Source organism: Rhinolophus sinicus, chromosome 7 (genome assembly GCF_057876585.1).
Source record: "Rhinolophus sinicus isolate RSI-liver-muscle chromosome 7, RSI-T2T, whole genome shotgun sequence".
NCBI lineage: Eukaryota > Metazoa > Chordata > Mammalia > Chiroptera > Rhinolophidae > Rhinolophus > Rhinolophus sinicus.
Genome location: NC_142507.1, coordinates 3,384,505 through 3,399,109, shown reverse-complemented (window position 1 = coordinate 3,399,109; position 14,605 = coordinate 3,384,505). Strand labels below are relative to the sequence as shown.

The 14,605-nt window shown below is 37.6% G+C and overlaps 1 protein-coding gene across 1 annotated transcript in view; it reads left to right on the top strand.

Moving 5' to 3' along the window:
- RALYL (RALY RNA binding protein like) overlaps positions 1-14,605 on the top strand; it is a 1,518,143-nt gene that overhangs the window by 434,681 nt on the left and 1,068,857 nt on the right. Inside the window, exon 11 of the mRNA XM_074318489.2 lies at positions 1,807-1,883. The gene's annotated coding sequence lies outside the window, so the exon portion shown is untranslated. The remainder of the gene's footprint in view (positions 1-1,806; positions 1,884-14,605) is intronic.

The window sequence follows — 14,605 nt, the reverse complement described above, 5'->3', positions numbered from 1 at the left end:
ACTGGACAATACAGCTCGCAGTTGGGGTTTAGACCTTTTCCATTGAAGTCAGTATGAAGCTCAATAACCTCATTGAAAGAAAACAACCAGAAATAAATTGTTACAAAACCAATTTCCCTGAAGAAAAGCTCTCCAGCTACTATGTAGCAAAGCATACTCCAATTGCCAACGCAAAGCTGTAATTGCATTGCAAGTTAAGTTTGCTGTTCCTGTAAGTTGTTTATTCACTTCATTTAAAGAAAGCTTTCAAGCTAGTAGTTGATCCTAATCCATTTTATTCTCACCTGCGAAAATGAAATTGCACTTTGTTTTTAATTCTATTTATAAAATTTACTATGCAAACATTTTTTAAATTGGAAGTTCTGTTTAAAAGAGTGGGGGAAAGACTATTAAAAAAGCAAATGAAAATGTGTAATGAGTGCCCTATATAATTCTATGAGATAAGATTGAAGTAAAAAGTGTGTTCCTTTAGATCCTAGATATATTTACCAGCTGCCATTTTCCAGTTCATTTAAACTGATGGAAAGAGTGGGAATATTTCAGATTGGCCTATAATATTTGACATCTGAATACCTAAGCAAAGCAAGATAAAGTCTCCTTGTGTGATCTTTTTTGTACCCCTGTGTTGGACTCACTGAGATCTCAAGTGGACAATTACAATATTTTTTGAATGATGTTTGGAAGAACAAACACTTGAGAAACAATGTAAAGAGAAATTTTGTCCAGGCTTTTCCTACCAGGGAAAGAAGGAGAATTACTGATTCCCGCCCAGTGGTCCTACCTTACACAGGGTCAGTCATGCCCACACACTGCTAGTGTGGGTCTGTTACAGACCTTCTGTTTCCACTTTAATACATCTTTCCACTGGGAGCATGTATATTTCAGGAGGTCAAACAATAATAGTCTGCAAATGACAGTGTGAAAAGTATTCTCCACTGAAATAACATTTAAATCAGAAAAGCTATGATTGTTTAGATACTCAGCTTTGATGATACAAAGATCAATATTAATTATAGTCTTGACTTCTAGGCAGTAAATGAGACATTTGCATTAATGTTAATGGGGATTTTATGTTTTAATTTCCATTGCTTTGAAAAGGTATTCTTATATAAAGGCCATGTATCATTTTATTGTATCTCTGTTATTATTTTATTTTGCCTTTAATATCATGAATCAAGAATATTTAGACCTTAGCAGTATAATTAGCCAAGGATATTAAAAGACTTTTTTTTATCATAACATTAGAAAAGAAAAAAGAAAAAGAAAACCCTGGCAAAATAATCAAGATTTTTCCAGACACATGCACATACTTAAAAATTACAGAAGGAAAATTTGCTTCGATTTTATTGCGCATACCCATAGTAAAGGATTTAGCACAGTTAAAAAGGAAACTCGGATTATATATACATAATCTCTTTCTACCTTTAAAGCAAAATAACCTATATATTATATATACATATAATATGTATTATATATATGTATGTATATATATGTATGTGTATATCATTATATACACACACAGAGACTGCCAAAAAAATGTATACACATTTTAAGAAAGGAAAAAACTGTATTAAAATTGTAATAATATATACCGATTGCAAAAGGTGACTACAAGTCATGTGTATACATTGTTTTGGCACCCCCGGTTATATATATATATATATATATATATATATATATATATATATATATCTATCCTCTAATTTGGCCGATTTTTCAGATTGAATCAAATAAATCATTACACTGTTTCTGCATCATGTACTCCCAGCCCTTTGTTGATAGTATTTCCTCTTTTGAATTTCACAGGACACTAGCCAACACAGTTTCCTTTACATGGAGTTAGAAAGTCCTTGTGTCACCGGCTGCTGAGATGGCTGATGGAGGTATGTTTTATTTTAGAGGAAAATAATTTGTCAGAAATAACATGCTGTGCGCTGAGCTCTGAAAGGACAGGTACATTACGCTATTCCCAGTTTGTAACTCAGTTTTCTCAGATTCGTTGTTTCATTTTATTAACCCGTTCTGAGCTGTAATTTCCATGGATGCAGGGCCTGTATCTTTCTCATGCATTCTTGTATCTCTACCCCAGGAGTGCCACACTTTTATTTATCTGTTTATTCATTCGGCATATATTTGAGTGCCTGTGAACATCAGGTGCATAGTTTAAAGTAATGAACAAGACACATGTGGTCTCGTCCCCATTATATTCTAGAAAGTATAAAGTCTACAGGTTTTGTTTTGTTTTTAAACGAATCAGTATAATTTATCTCTGTACCATTCAACAACCACATGCAGATGACATTGTAAGATGCCTTCCATGGATGAGAAAACTGATGTAAAGGCAAGTTTCAAACCTTCCCCAAGGTGACACAGTACGATGGTTATGACTCATTGGAATCCAGGTATTGAAGGTACCCCATCTAAACCTTGTTTATAGTTTAATTGATTTCACCCACTTCATCACTTTATTTGGGGGCTACTTACAAATTTAAATTCAAGGTTTGCATACAGGTACTTCATGTAAACTTATAAAGTAATCATCCTGAAAGCTTCAGGGGGATGGCAGCTTTCCTGGCAGCAAAGGCTGCGACAGACAGACAGACGTGGGGGCATCGGAATAGCATCCTTTGGCTAAAGCATGTATCTCCCTTCATGGCTTAAAGCAAGTTCGGCCTGTGTTTATAATATGCATATTGGATCAGAGGGTTTCTAAGGTCTTTGTCAACTCCATGGAACGATATAACTAATTGCATTAAATGATGTAAAAATATAGTTAATAGGATATAATTATACCTTTTTTAGTGGCATCTGGGAATGAGGTATTCTGCATGAGAGGATTTTTGGATAGCAGAAATTTTCCTGATCGATCGTAATACTTGATGGAAATTTGAATATGTTTATCGTTATTTTGTCTGTGATTGCTGAGACCCACTGTGGACATATGTTATTGACGACTACCTGAAATAGTCTAAGCTTGCCTTGTTTTGTTAATGCTGTGATTGTTTCTTAATTTTTGACATATTTCTCAACATTAGGCTGTTGCTCTCCATAACTGTCTGTGTTCTCTAGTGATACTTCTATCTTTATAATGTTCTCCTTTTGATTTTTGATTTTGACTTAGAAAAACAAGATAACCTTATTTTTGAATTGTACCTTTGCAAAAAAAAAAAAAAAAAGTAAAATTCTGACTTACAACCCATAGACCTGCTCTGTGGAAAGAAAATGGAAGAATAACCATGAGTCGTCTCCTTTGGGATACATAGGTTACTTAATTATCATAGTTCTTGTGAAAGAATGAATTACAAGAATATTCCCTCCGTTTTGTGCTACATTTTAGAAGACAGCACTTTCACTTACTGGAATCGGCATTGGAAGCTGGTTTATAAACCACATTTCTCACGTGCTTGCTGATTCTGGGTGTGTTTTCTTGTATACTTAGGGGTAGTCAGTCCGCAGCCAATTCCGTATTTGCCTCTTACAACTTAAAGACAAAACGTAAAAACAAATACCTCGCAACTGTAACGTTGCAGACTGATGTTACTACTGCACAGAAGCTACATAAAGAGCCTCACATTTATTTGTCTTTGTCTTTCACAAGGCACTCACTGCCACAGGGATAGTCTCCAGTCACTGCCTTCACACTCGTGTTGCCGAATGCAAGTGTAACTTTAAATTGAGGCATATCATATTGACTCTTTGTTTCTATTTCACAAATGAGCAGGGCTCATAAACTCCAAAACTGAATAGCTCTGGAGCTTGTTGCAATATCTACTTCACATATGAGTCAGTCATATTGAAAAATGTGATATGTGTGTATATGTGTGAGCGATGAGGAAACACAGTGATAAATTTGAATCAAGTTCAGCTTTAGGTGTTTTTATATTTACACTCACTGCTGTTCCTATTGTTATTCAATGTATGTGTATCTTTATAAATCCCATCGTCTCCAAGCTCCGTCATATCAAAATAGTTGGAAAGAAAATTAAATTCATTTTATAGGTTTCAAAGAATCACTATCGCGTCATAATTTCAGAATTCATCATGTTAGTTGTTCATAAAAATAAACAGAATTTTCTGAACCTATGTGATTTTAAGGGAACTATTTAACTGAATATGACAATATGGGAGTGAAATAAAACTTATTCCTGACTGAGCACTGTTAAAATAGCAAAGCATAATATTTCATAGCCTTCACCTTTCTTTCATTGTGTCTAACTATGGGCTTTATTGACCATAAAACTATGAAACCCTTCTTAAGAGTGAGGCATATAACTCTTTCAACAATTTCTTTCATTTTATCATTTAAATAGTCTATGTGATTTAGCCTCTTCTCAGAAATCTTCTAAGAATAATAGAGAAAACGAAGATTACTTTCTTTCAGCACTTACTTCCTATATAAGCTAATTTGTTTACATATAACTGAATAAAATCATTTCATTTATTCATCTGCTTCTTAACATATGTTTTAATATCCCTGTAGGAATCAATTCCATTAATTATGCACAGTTAGCATTGGAATATTTATTTTTATGGATAAATATATAATAGGTGATGAAAAATATATGCATATAATCATATGTATGCAATTTTACTAATTTTTTATATCATAACATGCTGAAAATACACTATCATTTGAAAAACAAATGTTCACTTGTTTGTCTGGATTAAACTCATGAAACATTTCAATAAATTCCTTTGTCCCCTGAGTTCAAAGGGGCACATTCATTTTCATACACTGTAAAAATATAGCCCACTTTGATTCAAATCTGTGCACTGTGGTTTTTCATTTAGAAACACTTCCTCTTAAATATTGTCACCGTGTTGTGAGTCTTCTTCTCTCATGGCAGGTTGTGGTACCACCAGGATCTGCAAAGGCAAAACTCGTAGGATAAGCTCAGCGTTTCAGGTGTGGTAAAGGAGGAATGTTAGCTAACCCTTTTTTCCTTCTCTTTTTCCATAAACTTATTCAGTTTCTTCTTTGTTGGATTGGATGAAACATCAATAATGAAATGAACATCTGTCAACCTGGGGAATTGTCTTCCTTCTAAATGATCTGGGATTGGTTGTGGGGAAGATTGAGACTTTGCTGGTGTAAAATCTGGGGACCATCTGTGAGTAGCACAGTCAGAGCAGTTCTCGAATCCTGTTGGCCTGGAGTAGTGCAGCCGCAGGAGACAGTGACTTTTCCCACATAATCAGTCTGTATAGCACGGGTTCCAGTCAGGTGGGAGGTACAAGTGGCGTGCTGTGTTTCCCCCTAAATGTGTAAATAAAGTGATGTGTAGTAGACGGTAAAGAATAAATTAGGCCCCTCCTACACGCATGCTGCCCTGCTGCCATTTCCACCATTGGCTATGTCATGAAATCCTGACCGATGAGGGCACGCAGACCCCGGTGACGGATGTAGGCTGGCCAATCCAGACAGACTGCTTCCTTCTTGCCCCAGTTCCCAGTTTTCCTTCTCTCCCGCTCTCTCCAGTCACCATTTATAATCACCATTTAAGAAACATGGTGTTACACGTGTTTCTGTTGCCACAGTACCTAAAGCAGAGAATTTTTTAAATAATTATGTAGATAATTATAAAAATTCTTGCAAAGTGAATAAAACATAAATATGAAAGAAAATAATGTAGTGTTTGATATACGTTTTAAAAGACCAGATTAAAAAAAAAAGTTGGAAAACCTTCCAAATGAATCCTATTTCTCCAGGCATATAGGAGTATATACCACCTTATTCTTTAGAAATAAACATCAGTCTTATAAATGTACTTTTCTTGTTACCTAAATTATTTTGGAGTAATTTAGTCATCTTTAAGGTCATATTGATTTTTCCCACTCCACTGAACTATAAGTTAGCCCGTCGAGAATGTGTATTTTACATGAACTGCGGTCGGACTCAGTTTGTCTTGGCGTTGGGAAGAAACCTGTGCCGTCAGGAGTTTACTTTCCTTGGCCTCTCCCCTAACTGAAGAGCTTCTGCACTGCTTGCTAAGCACCAACCTGAGAATATCTTCTGGTGATAACTGAGAGAAGAGTTCTGGGATGTTCTGAGGAATAGCCGGTGAGAGTATCTCACACCCCACAGACACGGAACAGGGGGCAAGTGTCTCCTTAACATGCCCCTTTCATTATCAACACGGTAGGCCTTCGTTGACCATAATAATGATGGTGAGGAAATGATACTGAGGCATGTAGGAGAGCCCCTGGTTATCCTGGGACCTAGGGGATGCTTTCAAATTTGCCATGATGTCCTTTCACGTAAATGCAAAGCACTAACTGTGTAGGAACGTTGGAAAAAGGAGGCCGAAGGAAGCTGTCTCACACACTGTGATCATTTGGGCATCTCAGAACTCACTTCTAAACTAGAAGAGAGTTCAAGCAGAGGAGCTAAATTAAAATCAGCAAATGACTCAAATACCCAACGGGCCTGACTTCATCTCACAGAGTACGCAACGCTGGGGCATAAATCAATTTAATGTGTTTGCATTTTTGTGTGTGATACTGTGCAAATAATCATGGTCTCCTATCTCCTAACGCCTCATTTTCATTGCAATAACCCTCATAGAACATAGAAAATATGATCTCTGCTCTGTAATGTAAAATGAAAAAAATATATATAGCATTATGTTCTTTATTGTGACACATATGCTACCTTTCTAGGTAAAAGCCATCAGACTCTAATTATCTTTCTCAACCTGGGTTTTCTGGTACCCCTTCACGCTTACACAAAACCTGTAAGCCATTCTCTTTTCTTGTGCCTCGAACTCTGTTGTTTCTAGTCATTTTATTTTGATGATTTCTAGAAAAAAACAGGTGGGATTTCACCTGAAATAATTTTATCCCCCTAAGCTAGCAGACGTAATGGTAATCATATCATATTGCTTCAACTGGGTGAACCAGACAGATGATAAAGGTCATATAACATTACTAAATGAACCACATGCTCTTTTCCCTAAAACAAAAACACTTGTAGATTTCAGAATGAAATGCTTTAGTGGAAGTTCTTAGATTATCTACTTAAATTATTTGAATATTTATCCAATATAGGTTAATATTTCAGAAATAAGTCTCTACACTAATGATTGTATTAATGGGAAAGAAACTTGAAGACCATGTGGGACCATCCAAAGATGCTAGGTTGACCAAACACTTGGAGAACACTGACGAAATATAAATATTGTGTGAATATTGATTTATGATGGAGCCAGGAAAGAAAGGAATTAACAGAATAAAAAATAATTGTGAGATGTTAGAGCTTCAAAACTGACAATGGCACTAGCCTGGGTCTCCAGTTCTTAGGTCAGAAATAACTTACTGGAGAATGACGCCTTTGGATTAGGTTTTCAAAGACTGGATTTTTACCAGGGTCTCCATTCCTCTCACTGTGGAGAGGAAAGAATACAGTTGAGCCTTGAACAACACAGGTTTGTACGGCACGGGCCCATGAATTTATACTCGGACTTTTAAAATAAACACTTGCACTGTTTTGGAGCCGGGGCTGGGCATCGTGGGTATGGGGTCCCACTCTCTGCATCGATCTACGCCTTTTAAATTCGGGGGCTTGAGCATCTGCGGATTTAGGTGTCCGTGGGGGTTCCTGGAACCAATACCGTGCAGACACCGAGGGCCACTTCAGTTGTCAGGGAGTCGAAAGGTGTTCCCAGGTTTGTGACTGCACGAGGATGAGCCCTCCTAACCCCCGTGTTGTTCAAGGGCCAGCTGTGCGTCTATCCTCAGCTTTTGATCAATCTGGTCCTTTGAGGAATAGTTATCAACTGTGCAAAATGAAGAATTATTTGAGCGTTCTAACTACAAATGAAGTATGTATTGTGGTCCCTGCCCTTGAGAGACTATTGGCCTCAGAAAACCCTTTCCTGGTGATCGCAGAACCCAGGGACATGTTATGAGTCATACATTTGCAAAGACAGCAAAGGTATTTATATTGAGACTGTTTGCTTTCCTTATTCACTCAAATGGTCTTTCAGAAATAATATTCAAATATGTAGTCTTTGGCATGTGGTGTAAACATACGTAAATATCGTGCACATAGAAGTATTGTGATGTTTCGGGCCCGAATCTGTTTTTTCTCTAAAGTCAGTAGTTATTCTTTGGAAAGCCAGTGTTTTTTTTTTTTTTTTTTTTTGAAGTGATCTTAGGAACACAACCTATAATTTATTGCAAAAATAGTTAATCTGTTATATTAGCATTTAACCAAAATTATTACATTTTTTTCTTCCATATCGAAGCTTAATTTGTTTACCTTTCTCTTTAAGAATATAGCAATAGCAATTCCAATTAAGTAGGTCGTTATGCTTTTCACTGCTCACTCTAAAATGGTTATATATTAAAACTATTCATTTTGGAAATGCTATTTAAGGTATGAGAGGAATAGAACTCGGAGAGAAAGAAAGCATTCCATGCAGCAGTTCGTAGATTGAAATCCAGGTCTCCAAATGCTCACTTTGATGTCATGGCATTTTCTGACACTGGGAAGCACAGCTGAAGCTTCTCTCTTCGATTGTCCCTCCCGCAGCAGCACCCAAAGAGCATTCTTTCCAATTGGCCTTTCTAAGTGCATCTATAAATCAACATCATGAGAAATGTCTTCCGTGTGTATGGAAAAGCCCTGTGTATGAATGGTAAACAGTGATTGGAGGCCTTTCCATTGACCTCAAACCTCTCTTACAAAGCGACCAAGGAAAGTAGTGTCTGTATTCAGTATCTTAAGTGCAAAATTATTGATTTCCTTAGATGACTTTTTTAAAGAGCAACAAACTCCTCAGCTATATATATTTGCTTTTCCTCTCTGCCCTACTTGTGGTTGCGGCTAGCTCAGGTTTTTATTAACATTTAGAGATGTCTGTCCCTGTACCTTCCTGATGATTGAAATTTCGAAGGTTTACTGTAAATATATTACATCAAAGTCTGGAAAGTTCTTTGTCAAAAGAAAAAAAAAGAAAAAAGAATCAATTTTATTGGAATTGAATTCTGCAAACAAAATGCAAGCTCAATTGACCCATTTAATGGGGTTTGTTGGAAGCTTTATTCTTTACCCCAAATGCCCTGGTGTCTATATTTTTCCAACTGGCTTGTTCAAATCAAGAAAAACGGTTGGAATTTGAATGTCGGGAGCTGTTATCTGCTTGGTCACATCAGAATAGGGAAGACACATTTGATCTGTACTCACCGCTACTCAGAATAATGTTGTAAATAGTCAATAATTCAGTAATAGTAAAGAAACAACCAAAGACACCATTTCACTACTTCATGACTGGGTCCACTCAGCACAGAGTAACAATTTTGGTAAAGCCTTAGAGACTTAGCCAAACTAATGCATCCTGTTGGATATTAGGACTTAATAAAAAAAAAATCTCTTGTATGTTTATTTTGTTTTATGTTCATTAGTATTTGGAAATTTTAGTAATCCATTTCTCATTTCTTAATGAAAATCCTATTTACATTTATGTTCGCTTCAGAGTCGGAAGTACTAGATCAGGAATAATACCTCAAAATTAATACCATTGTGTAACCTTCAGAAAAGAGCACACGTACACTTTTAGGACAGTCTGCTGAGGCTTAAAGGATTCAAGGTCCTTTTGATGTTTGATTTGATTTGATGCGATCTCATCACTATATTCATTTAAATTATAAATAAGAAGTAATTGACTTCGTTGAATACATGTATGTACACATAAATCAACATGATCAAATGCTAGTAATTACACTAAGATACAGACAAAAATAGATCAATAATCCCAATTAATAAAGGAAATGCAAAAAAGTGCAAATTCTCAATGAATTTGCATGGGACATTTGCAGATATTTGATTACAATAAATACGTTCTAAGATTGTCATGAATTTGTTGTAAGTGAAATATGCTTAGGGGTGGAGAATTTCCTAGTGAAGTATGCCAACCAATCGGTGCAAACTCTTGAGAATGATGTTCTCTCAGCTTCTTCTAGAACGCCAGGGAAATCTGAGTCTTTCTCATCCATTGCCTTTGCACGTGTTCAAAACCCCCTGTAGTGTGACCTCCATGTACTAGAACCTGTTTTCTGATCTAGAATTCAAGCTTGCATTCTCATGTTCTTTAAGTAAAATTGGACAGTGGTGGGCAGATGTCTAATGAAGCAGTTTATAAATTTGAGTTCCATTATTGAAATCTAACCGGTCTCTCACTTGTTCATATCAATTCTTTAAATATTGATTCATAATTAATATTTCTAAAACATTCTACTTAATTATTCTTCTCCTGTATGCACATTTACAAACTTAGGATACAAGGAAAGCCAATGTATATTCACATAGAAAACAACCGAGTAACTTATTTCCTATTGAAATATGACAGAAAAAGATAACACACCACGTTCCTAATACTTTTTTCATTATTTACTCATCTCTACTGCCTCCACATCCTTCTGCTTATCTATAAAACATCCATGTCCATAAAGAATCAGGCTTGTTACATTGGAAGAGAGTTACTGACCTTATGTTGATACTGTCAACATTTGAATGTGATTTTAAATGTCAGTAGCCTTAATAATAATTGTCTCAGCAACGATTTTGTCATAAAATAGACTCCATGTCATTTTTGATTGAGCAAATGACCTTGATTGTTACTATCTAAAAGTAATATTTGCATGTGGGGATAACTTTTCTTAGACAAATAACGGAATTAAAAAAAAAAATGCTGCCCAAGGAAGCAGTCACACCACTTATAAACTTTTCTGACAGAGAAAATTTATTTTAAGTGTTCTACATTTCCTATTAAAAATACAGTTCCGAGTTAACATCTGCCTCTTTCTGATAAATATTGGAAAAGCTCTACATTCTAGAATTCCTCATTACATGGTACAAATTCAATTTTGTACCTTGGTGATTAAAAAGTGCAATACAGTCCTTGTAAAACTGGATACTGTTTCTACCCTGAACACTGACACATTTCATTTTATCCTGAGAGATACTTACTTCCTTTGATACTGAGGCGTCCGATTCAGTAATGAGCCTAATGATTGTGGCTGCATGCGTTTCAGAGGTGGGAGGTTAGACGATGTTAGAAAGATACCAAAGTCTCCCTTTGAACTTGTCTGAGCTCAGAAAATGTTAATTAGTGAGGTTTCCTGTGATGCTCCAAGACTCCCCTCTCTGAGACCTTCTTCATTATAGCACATGCCTTCTTTTCAGTGATGTGTTGCTTTAAATCCATTAAATGGAAAAAAAAAGAAAAGAATCCAGTGTCAATAAACTCATTCATATAGAAAAATGTATACATAATGTCTTCATTATAAAGTAAAACTATAGGAGACTACAAAAATAATACTTAATTCAAAAGGCGACATACTCTTCATAGTGTATGTATTTTATTGTAATTGAGTCATTGAATGAGTTACAAGGCAAAGACTATACACCACATGTGCTTGGTCTTGCTTCTGGGCTCTCTAGTCTGTTCCATGGATCTATGTGTCTACTTTTCTGCTAGGACCATGCTGTTTTGATTAGTGTAGCTTTGTAGTATAGTTTGAAATCAGTGAGTGTCATAACCTTCAGCTTTGTTCTTCTCTAAAATTGCTCTGGCTATTTGGGGTCTTTGGTGGTTGCATACAAATTTTAGGATAATTTGTTCTAGTTCTGTGACAAATGCATTGGAATTTTGATAGGAATTGCATTAAATTTGTATTAAACTTGGATAGGGTGGACATTTTAGGCATAGAACTGCTGTCCTTTAGCCCAGCAGCTGCTCCTGTCTGGCCTATTGTTTTATTAGTGGTCATCTCGAGAGATGTGAATTTTATTTATTTAATTTTTTAATTATTTTTAAAATTTTAATTTTACTGGGGTGACATTGGTTAGTAAAGTTACATAGGTTTCAGGTGTACAATTCTGTATTACACCATCTATAAATCACATTGTGTGCTCACCACCCAGTTTCAATTCTCCTCCCATCACCATATATTTGACCCCATTTACCCTCATCTCCCACCCCCATCCCCCTGACCCTCTGGCAACCACTAAACTATTGTCTGTGTCTATGAGGTTTTGTTTCTTTGTTTGTCTTGTTCCTTTGTTGCATCAGTTCTATATCCCACATATCAGTGAAGTCATATAGTTCTCAATGAATTTTACTTAAATTAATAACTAATGTCGAGTTTTACTGGTTGCCATTGGTAGACAAATTGTGAGCGGGCTGATTTTCCTGAAGCGAGTCCCACTCCATACAGAGGCTTGTGTTGTTGTGACTGTCACTGCCAGTATCACCCATTGCACTGCTGCCACTGATGCTTTTCCCTTGTTAGTCTGGTGACCGCTCTGAACTCCACGACCTTGTGAATATGATATACAATGTGTTGTGGTTACTAGGTGCTTTCACATACACTGCCGGCTCCCTGGGCGTCAGCCCTCGTTCAGCAAAGGTCCCAAGGCTCTTCTGCAGCTCCTCCCCCTGTCGGCTGGCCTGGTCCCTAAGGCATGTCCTGCCCTCAGCTCAGGGCACCGAGATGGAGCTTCTTAGTCCAGGCAAGCTCTTGCCAGTCTACCTGTCTCTGTTCTGGGGTCACTGGCGACTGGACCCACGAGACAAGCTAGGGAGCTGTTCTGCTGTTTCTTCTGTGCTTTCGGATGCCCTGGCCTAGCTTGCAGCTTGTGTTTTCACCGCACTTGCCAAAGGTCATTGGAACTACTCAATGTCACTTCATCGCTGACATTCTAGTACTCAGTTTCTAAACGCTTCAGCCTTGTAAGGAACCATTTCAGGATATCCCAGATAACAATTTAATGTGTAACATTGATGACCCTCTTCCTTCCTGGGGTAAACACATACTTCTTGTCCCATGACCAAGCGAATCTCCTAGTTCCAGATCCAAGATTCTACATGAATCAGAATTCTCTGGCAGCCACCGCAATCCAACCTGAGTTAGTGTCAGTGAACGACAGATCGGAGACTCATAAAGTCAACATTGCTAGGAGTACATGCCCCCAGGCATGTGGTATCACCCATGTGATTTGTCTCGGCCTGGAATGCCTGTGCTCTCATACGTGCTGTTTTCATTCTGTCCTGTGGCTGACCTCCAGCTCTGGGTGCACACTGGGCGCTGGCCTCCAATAGCCCCCGCATCACGTCTCCAGTGACAGACCTGGCACGAACAGGGCCACCGGACGGGCGCAGGTCCCGCGTGGGAATAGGACTAGTCTGCCCCAAAGATTAAGGCCACTGGTGTTATGGACAGTCCAGTGGGATTACATACCCATAATTCTTTCCATGTAGCGAAAGCAGTTTCGATTGGAAGCTGTCAGTGAAAATTCCGTGTTTGGAAAGAGAGTGTAGTAGTTTCGTAATAAGAGTAGGGTTGGGTTTTCCTGCCTGGAAAACAGGAGGCGGGAGAGACCAAAAAGCAAATAAAGTATAAAAACGTGATGATACAAACACATTAAAAGGCAAGGCTGCCATTCAAACAGTCCATGTCTGTGGGTAATTAATAATTTGTCTGTGTATTTAAAGTAAGGCGTGGCCTGACTCACTAACTACAATGCTGTTTTATAATAGGTGGGGAATTTCATTATTTTTGAGATACTTGCTTCAACTTGCAAATATTATGATGTTTGCAAAACAAATTATGGTAGAAAATACAGTGAGATGGGATAAAGATTGACTTCAAATCCTTTTCATCTTTCGTTTGTGCGATCTAATTTTACATGTTAGATTTTTAACATTAAATGTGGTGTGAGAGATATTGATTGAATAAAACACCTTTTTTTCTCTTCTATATGTCACCAAAATGCAACTTTTAGTCCTTATCTAGGGAGTGACAACTCCTCTTCCTGAAGGAAACCAATTTTAGCATCAGACACCTGAGATAGGAATTACATTTTCCAGTCGAAATCAAACAAATGGTGTTGTTTGCCACTGAAACGCTCTCGCTTGTCATTGATCTCAGAGGAAATGGTTTGCCAGTCGAGGTCCATATTGTCTGCTTGTGATCTACCAACCAGCCAGTATTATAATGCAACTGGCCTTCCACACGCTTTCCTTTGTCCTTTCCTTCCTTCAGAAATTTGTGGCAATGGATGACTTGTAGATACTCTGCTCTTGAGCTAATCTGAAACTGGCCTCCAGTCTTGGTGAGGATTGGTCTATTTCTGGTTCATCTGCATTTCCAGCTATTTTGGGAAAGCTCAGAAATCTGGGGTGTTCAACAGGGTGGCTTCCTTGGTGGGCCGCACATTCCAATGCTGGGTCCCCAAACCCATGACAGTAGCTGAAACTCTGCCTTAACATGTGGCCTCCGAGCTGCCACTTTCTGCTCGTCTTTTCTGCCTCTGGGGTGTGTGGGGGTAATGGCCAAAGAGAAAACATGTGTTAGGCTTACGTCTGTGAGTGGGATTTCTTTCCTTGGTTTTGAACCCTTAGGTTCTAGCTGCCACAGTTCCTTGCTGATGGCAAAACAGATACGTTTTAACATGTTTTGTCCAGTTTCCTAGCCCCAACCCAACCCCAAAGAAAGTGTGCTGTGGGGTAATCTGCCATCACCAGAAGCTGGTCTCCAAGTACTAGAGCATTGGCATTTTAAAGAAAATTGAAATAGAATAACAATAATGTAGCGTGAGGGT